Source organism: Octodon degus, unplaced genomic scaffold (assembly GCF_000260255.1).
Source record: "Octodon degus isolate 3935 unplaced genomic scaffold, OctDeg1.0 scaffold00047, whole genome shotgun sequence".
NCBI lineage: Eukaryota > Metazoa > Chordata > Mammalia > Rodentia > Octodontidae > Octodon > Octodon degus.
Window position 1 is genome coordinate 2,246,256 of NW_004524623.1, and position 8,439 is coordinate 2,254,694.

Below are 8,439 nucleotides of genomic sequence, written 5' to 3' on the forward strand. Positions count from 1 at the left end.
CCCTTTTCTCTTGACTTTGAGGTAGGGCCCTGGTAAGTTGCCCAGGCTGCCCTCGAACTTTCAATCTTCTTGCCTTAGCCTCCCCAGTAGCTAGTATTAGAGTCATGCATTCTCATACCCAACCTGTGAGAATATTTTAAATGTTTTGTCTTTTCCACAGTAACATTCACAAATCTTTATATATCTTATATTTCTAACCCATTAATCATGGTTTTAAATGAGGTTTAAGATAGCATAGTAAATAGAATACTAAGCAACAACAGGCCTTTATGACTTTTTTCTGACTTTATGAATTTCTAGTTTTGTGACTTGGACAGGACACTTAAAATTCATGAACCTATTATTTATATATAAAATGGGGGTAATAATTATCATACTAAGGGCCAGGGAGATAGCTTAGTAGAATAAGCCCCTGCCTGGCAAGCACAGGGTCCTGAGTTCAATCCCTAGTACCTCAAAAAATAACAAAAAAAGTGAAAACAATTATCATACTTTCTTTGTCTTCCTGTTGTGGTCAGAATAACATATGAAGATGATTTATAAGCTGAGCATGGTGGCATATGTCTATAATCCCAGCACCCAGGAGGCTGAGGCAGGAGGATTGCTATGGGTTCCAGGCCAGCCTGGGCTACAAAGTCAGTTCAAGTTCAGCCTGAACTGCATAGCAAGACCCTGTCTCAAAAAGAAAAAAAAAAGATGATAATTTATATTTATAAGTCATAAAGCGCTATTATATTCATAAGGTGATTATATTGTCAGTCATTAAAATTCAATACTTTACAACAAGGTGAACGCATTGAATACAACTAGGTGAATAGATAACACACATATAGTAGAGGTTTGCTCAGTGTCTTCAGCATTAAGTATTTTTCTATTTCTATCTGCTCATATAGTTCGAAGATGAAAATAGTCACAGCATTGAAGATGCTGAGTTTGTGCATAGTTTGGTGACATTAAGAGAATACAAAGTGATGTAAGTGGGAAAAGAGGAGTGAGGAGCAGAAGGGAGCTCTCTGGTGGGTGACATTAACAGGACAGGTCATAGCATTGCATCTGCTAGTTCCAACAGAAGAGTGTTGTGCTCAAACATCAAAGAATGAGAAGAGCGCTTTGGCTGAGACGTGAGAGGTTACTGAGATGGAGTGAGCCTAAAGGTCACAGTGATCTTGAGCAGGAGAACGGCTGTGTCCACGCAGACACAATCTAAGGAAGTTGGGCTGAAGGGCTGGTGTATGGGAGAGTGGGGACGCTCCGGAGGAGAAGGCCACTCTGTAAGTCGAGAGTGCCAGCTGGGAGAGCTGAAGCAGGAGGACAGTGCAAGAGTGTTGAAATTGGGGAGAAAAAAAGTTAGCGTGGACATCATAATGTATAACATCTATAGGTGCTATCGGTCATTTATATTAGATTTGTTACATAGAGAGGTCGTAGAAGCAAGAACTTCATATTTGTATCAAGCTTTGGTTTTGTTGCTTTAGTTCAGTTTTGTTTCATGTTTCATGATGGGACTGAAAGGGCATATGGAAGTAGGTTAGGACAGAATTTGCTTAGACATCCTTGCTGATTACCTTACGTGTTCCAGCATTCAAAGAGAGCCAGCCACAGAGGGCTGGCTGATGGGAAGGGACACAAGACGGCCTTCCTGAGGCTCTTTGTCCCATGGGTGGCTTTGACCTTAGCTATTGAATCACTGAATCCTTTTTGGCATCCTAAGTCAGTGCTTCAGGGTGGGCAGGATGGCAGTGTGATGTCATGTCTGGGGCGTGAGCCTGTGTCCTCACCACACACCAGGCCCTCCCTTCTTAGTCTAGGCAGCTCAATGCACAGTGCTTGGCACATAGTGAATACTCAATAAATTTAGTTGTTTTCCCGTCCCTCTCTGGATCTCAAGTAGGAATATCCCAGGGTGGGAATGCCACCACAGCGTTAGATTCCCCAAGCAAAATCCATAGTGAAAGCGGACACAGGCACCATGTGAGGCGTACAGCTCCACTTAGTCTAGAAAGATGATTGCGCTGTTTTCAACACGAGGCCTCTCATCCTCCTAAACCATAATAACATCTCTTCCAGGATTAATAAGCTTTAACTTAACATAACATTTTGAAATTGTGTAATGTGACTTTTGAAAGTATTTGCTATGAAAAAGAGCTAATGGGGAATGGGTTCAAGTTTGGAGACGTCCCGAGTTCCATTTGCACCATTTCTACTTTATTAACTTGTCCCTTCCCCCAAAGAAGCAGGTTGGAAGGAAGGCTCATATGACTTTCTCCAGATTTCTGGATGAGATGAGCATGAAGTTATCAAAGAACCTATTGATTACCTTGCACATTTATATTTTTAAAATTAAAATTCTTTTACTCTTTCTCTGATAATAAAATTAGACTCCTTTGCTGTCTTCATTTTCCTTCTTACCTAAATTCCAAAAAATTTATCCTTATCATTCTTTCTCATTCAAGTAATTATAGATTCACATACAGTTGTAAGAAATTACACAGATGGACTGGCCAAATAGCTCAGTGAATTAAAGTGCCTGCAAACAAGAGCACGGACCGGGGGTTCGATTCCCGGGCCTGCCGTGCCAGCCCTTCCCCTCGGTCATGCTGAGATGGCGATTGAGACTGGGTGTGATGGCTCACACCTGTAATCCCAGCACTTGGGAGGCTGTGAACAGGAGAATCACTACAAGTCCAATCTAGTAGTGAGACCCCGAACACCCTATAGACCCTTCCCTAAAATAAAAAAAGAAAGAAAGAAAGAAAGAAAGAAAGAAAGAAAGAAATTACACAGAGAAATGTCATGTGCATATAGGTGTTCTCTTATTTTCCCATAGGGTGATGGTTTTTTATCTTTTTCTGATGTGGTGCTGAGATTGCAATGAAGCAACATGCATGGGCTAAGCACATGCTTCGCACTGAGCCATAGCCCAGGCAGAACAGCACAGCAGTTCAACAAGGCTGCTGTACTTAGTACCATCCACCCACAACATTCAGATTTCCTCAGTTTTATAATGCATACATTGTTATATGCAATTTTGTAAGTTCAAGTATTCACCACTAGAAATACTGTCCTTTCAGTACTAGGGGTTGAGCCCCAAACCTTCATGCAGCAAGCTATGTCCCCAGGCTTTTTAATAAAATTTTGAGCTAGGGTCTTGTTAAATTGCTGAATTGTCTAGGCTGGGCTTGAACTTACAGTCCTCCTGCCACATATTCCCAGAGTGCAGGAATTACAGGCATGTATTGCCACGCGCCAAGTACTGTCTTTTGAGATGGTTAGTGTTTGAGCGCTTTTACGTAGCTCGTGATGATAGGCTTTGAAGTATGTCTGCTGCAAATATGTAAGAATAGCCTCACTGCCTCAGTGAATGCCTCGCTGAATGAAGGCAAGGAGTGGATTGCTGACCTAGGGCTCCTTCTGTGGCTCTGCAGTGACTCTTGCCCATTTCTTCATAAAAGGTGGACATGCCCACACAACATCCTAGGTGGCTTTGGTACACAGTTACTTGCCTGGAGTAACTCATTATTTGTAATGCTTGAAGAACCCTGCCAATTTCAAAGGCCAGGAAGCAAAGTGTTGGTCTTGGGTGTAACACACCTGTTACTCCACAGGCCATGTACAGTGTACCTGAGTACCTGTGCGTGCCCTTTGGGATATATCCAAGCATGTTTCCAGCATCCTATCATCCTAGATAGATGTCTTTATTCCCTCTTGGAAATTCTTCATCCAAAACTATCCTGCTAATTTGTACCTTGGTCTCTAGCTAACTCTCTAGAGTGAACTGTAGTGGGAACCTGTCATCTTGACACCTGTAGGAACACCCACGTTTGGTAATACCATGATAATGTTAGATTTCATGACTTTCAAAATTGCTACTTATGTCCACATAGGCACAGAGAGTCAAACCATGTTTGTTAAATTGCACACCCTAGACAGATGCATGGTCAAGATGCCTCTCCAGCTATGCATCTCAATCCTGTCCTCAGTCTGAGAAACATGGAATTTTCAAGTAGTTCAAAGTACAAACATGAAAAGTTGAGAATGGCAGAGGTCTGTTGCGTTCCACCAGTCACTACTGGAACGTGACTATTGGATTAGCTAGCAGAGCACGGATAATGATGATCATGTTTGATCATAATTACCAAAAGTAAAACATTTCCACATATGGTTGTTAGGGGAGCCCTTGAGAGAATGCATTTCTTATAGTTGAATCAGAGGCCCTATAGGATCCTATATCTCCACTGTTGCAGCATACAAAAGCTACTCCATATCTCTTTGGACTAATAACTTTTCTACGGGAATAAGGACAGGGGATGAGTATGGCTCAGTAGTAGAACTTTTGGCTACTGGGTAATAGTCCTTGGGTTTGATGCCTAGCACTACCGACACCAACCAATCAATCAAATATCCACCAATTGTAGATGATGTTGTATGTTTGGGGAGAAACTATCATCTGATTTAAACAAAGCTTAATTTTGAGTCAGCTGGAGATACTTTTGAGAATCTTGGAAGCACAGAGGAAAACTATTTTGATAGAAAAGCTGTAAGATTCTATCAGGACAGGACAGTTTCCATAGCAAACTTCCTTGGGCCATACTTACTTACCCCTGTACTTGAAGAGACTTCTGATGTGGACAGCGCAAGTGGCAACTGGGACGATAGTTGTACTTCTGTGTCCTGCAGTTTTGTCACTGAGGTGCAGGGAATGCCAGATTATTAATTCTGAAAGTATGAAAATGTTGATCTGTTTGGTGCCTGGTAATCCCAACTATAACCCTGGACTTGGTCTACATTACTAGTGGAATTCACTCCTGTTCAGTAAGTGAGAAAATCAAAGCTTCAAGCAATTCAGTGTTCAATTTCAGGTCACATAGTCTCATTAGCTCTGACAGGAACCCTGTTTTCTTGACTCCTAGTCTCTTGTTTGTCCTTTTAATGAATAGCTTCCTCTTTCCTCATCTGTCCTGCCTTGGTTGCCCATTTGTAATATTGGCTGCAGTTCTTTCTTCCTTTAGGTGTTGCATTAGGTGTTTTTAACCCCTTTGTGATGTTTGGTGTCATAAAATATAACAGCCTTAATGCAGCAGAAATTTTAATTTCTCATATTTCTAGAAATCAGGAATCTGAAATCAGGCTGTCTGCAGGGCGATGCTTTTCCTGAAGGGCCTAGACACATCTATTCCATGCTTCTCCCGTAGCTCTTGGAGTTGCTGGTGATTCTTGATATCCCTTGGCTATGATATGTCACCACAGCCTCTGCCTCTAGTCACTGTTTCCCAAGTGTCTGAAGAGCTCTCTTCTCATAAAGACACTGTTTAGGTCTGATTGAGGTCCATCCTACTGACCTTAACTTGATTACATCTACAATGACCCTATTTCCTAGTAAGGTTATATCCATAGATATAAGAAGGGTTAGACTTTCAACAGACTTTGAGACGATACAATTAAACCTATAACGGGTTTCTTTAGGTTCAAAACTATTTTTAGAACCAGCCAGAGGTTTGTAACACAGTGGAGAATCTGCAATGAATTTCACTGAATCTAAAGACTGTTCAACATTTATAGTGTGTTATTGCCCATTGAAAGGGTTTATGGATATTTTTGGGGTGCGATTTGTGGATTAATTCTTTTCTTTGAGACCACATGCTGAACCTAGTTTATTTAAAGATAGAATGAATAGAACTGAAAACACATAATTTTCATTTTCAATTTAGGATGGGGGCCAACAAAAGGTTTCCAGAGAACAAAAAGCTGTGTTGCAAAGCTCCAGCGTTGCATTTGCTTATTTAGATATTTCATTTTCTTACTACTCACTTGCATGTGACAGAAAGATAGAACTTTAAGATTTTGTTTGTGCAGTCACAAAGTCTAGAATAAAATGTTTGCGTGTTGCATTTAATAGTGTCTATACAAATTTTAAATGAAAATTAAAATGAATTCTGCTCAGCATACTCAACTCTACATATTCTCCCCAATGTCACTGGCTGAATGGAAGCATTTGTGTTCATAAGTGACCTTTTGATCTCATTCTTATTAATATATATTGGATCAATTTAGGAGGAAATGTGCATATATAACCTTAGTGGGTGTCTTTTGAAGAAACATTTTTAAAACTATGTAATGGAAATGAATCGCCATCTCTTTATTAATATACATATATAATATATTTCCAAATCTCCCCTGAAATTAATGTTTTTTAGCTTCAGATATACCTCTTCCCACAAGGTTACTCCCCCTTTCCTACAGTCTTACAGACCTAGGAGAACAGTATTTTCCTTTCTGTCATTTTGATAATTACGTCCTCTGTGCTCAGTGGTGGCCTATTAACTCACATGAATACCATGGGCTTGCAGAATGGCCTCAAATTTCCATATATTGGAACTGTGAGACTTTTCTATAATGGTGCTTTAGCAATAATGATGGAGGTGCAGGCATTTCCTGAGGATTAATGACCAGCTGGGAGGAACCAGTGGCCCTTGGCTCTGCCTCCCAGCCAGCCATTAATTCCAAGGAAATGTCTTTTGCTAAGGTCGTTATTGCTATTATAAGCTTAAAATGGAAAAACATAATAGGTGTATGAGTTATTTTTATGGGTTGATGCAGTTTCCAACGTATGTACTAATTCAAGAAAATGAATGTGTATACAGGCAAGAGTAAGTCAGATTGTTTGAATCATCCTTCAGTATTCCATGTTTAGGGCTGATTTTATGGTTCTCTACCTTCTCCCATTCAGAAAAAGAAAGGAAGAAGGTTTGATTTGGCAATTTCTCTATTGGTTTAAGTCTCAAAAGTATTGTGCTCAGTGACATATCTGGAAACACTAGTTTCTGTTACTGACTGCAGGTAGTTTTTAAGCTCCACATATGGTCTGAAGGGAACAACACTTTCTTTTACATTCCTAGCGTGATAACTTTTCTATGAAAATAAAATACTGTAAGAAATAAATAAGGAAAATACTAATGATTTGGTTTAGCTTGATTGACTTTCATCTGATGTTTAACAATCATTCTTATATTTATTCCTTTGCATATTGAATCCTTGAGAGAAGAATGAACAGCCCAGTTATTCAACATTCCAGAGTTTTTGAGAAATATATTAAATATTGCAATACTGGGGAACCCTTTGATACAAACCTAGACAAAGTACAAGTCAGAGTCAAAGTGTTGCTTATCATATTCCATAATGATTCTTTTTTTAGAAAAAACTAGCTCTTACTGTATTTCTAATATCTGGTTTGATTTTTTTTTTATCAAGGCTGTTAAAATGCTTTTCCAAAAACATTCCTCAAAATTCTTAATAGGGTAAATCTTGGGTATCTAGGAATATTGCCAACCTTATGCAGAAATGTGACAGCCTCACCTAGACAAGATGGTCAGAGAGGATTTGTGTGTGTGTGTGTGTGTGTGTGTGTGTGTATGTGTGTGTGTGTGTGTGTGTGTGTGTATGGCTCAGCCTGCCCTCGGAGCAGGGCTGGCACAGCATTGGTGCCAGGGATTGAGTCTCGGTGCTTGTGTTTGCCTACACTTGCCTAAGCAGATGCTTTAGACCGCTGAGCTGTCTTGGTGGCCTGGTCAGAGAGCTTTTAACCAGCTATCAGCTTGTGGCTACACACTGACCAAGCACCAGCCACGAGCCAAACTTGGTGGAGGGTTCAAAAAAGTAGAGGACACAGTCTGCATGCAAAGAAACAAGAATGAAGCTAAAATTTCCTTCCCCACTAAGGTCTCAATTTCCTGTCCTGCTTCTTTCCTTCCTCTGTCAGATTCATTTTCAGTCTCTGTGGAGTGGAACCGTCAGTAGCATCCCTTTCTCTCCCTGAGGTATTCTAATTTGAGCCAATTGTGTAAGCAGCATACCTACAGCCTGCCTGTTTTTGAAATTGGACTCCCCAAATTTACTGCATTCAGATTCTTAGGCAACTTTTAAATTATTCTTTCCCATCCTACTCTGTCATGTCATTTTAACATTCCCATACTGCCAAGTGGCTCCCACTTTGTGTCTGAATAATTAATAAAAGTTTCCAGTTAAATAAATAGAATCATTTGACTCTTGGATTACCATTTTCCTTACAGACATGTAGCCAAGTAAATAAACTTCCTATTGCATGGACAGTTACTCTCTCGCCTTCTTTTACTTGGAATTTCCTTCTTTCGGCTGCCTAAAATCCTCTTCAACCTTCCAAGTTCTGTTTAGCCCAGCTAGTATTAACTAACTCCTTAGTCAGAGGCGGGCTTTCTTCCCCCTGAAGCATGGACACATTATGAGTACTTGGCTCCCAGCATTATGCATTTTTCCTTGTACAGGGAGCTCCTCGAAAAGTTTTTTGGATTTTCTTCAAGATATAAGACATTAGTTTATTGTATAGAAGAAAAAAATGTGTAGCTGGACTTATCAGGTAACTCCTACAAAATGATTTCTTAGAACTATATAATAGGAAGTTATATA

General features: G+C 40.1%; 1 protein-coding gene across 2 annotated transcripts in view; it reads left to right on the forward strand.

Moving 5' to 3' along the window:
- Positions 1-8,439, forward strand: part of Hmga2 (high mobility group AT-hook 2) — a 132,833-nt gene that overhangs the window by 26,237 nt on the left and 98,157 nt on the right. The window lies entirely within an intron of this gene.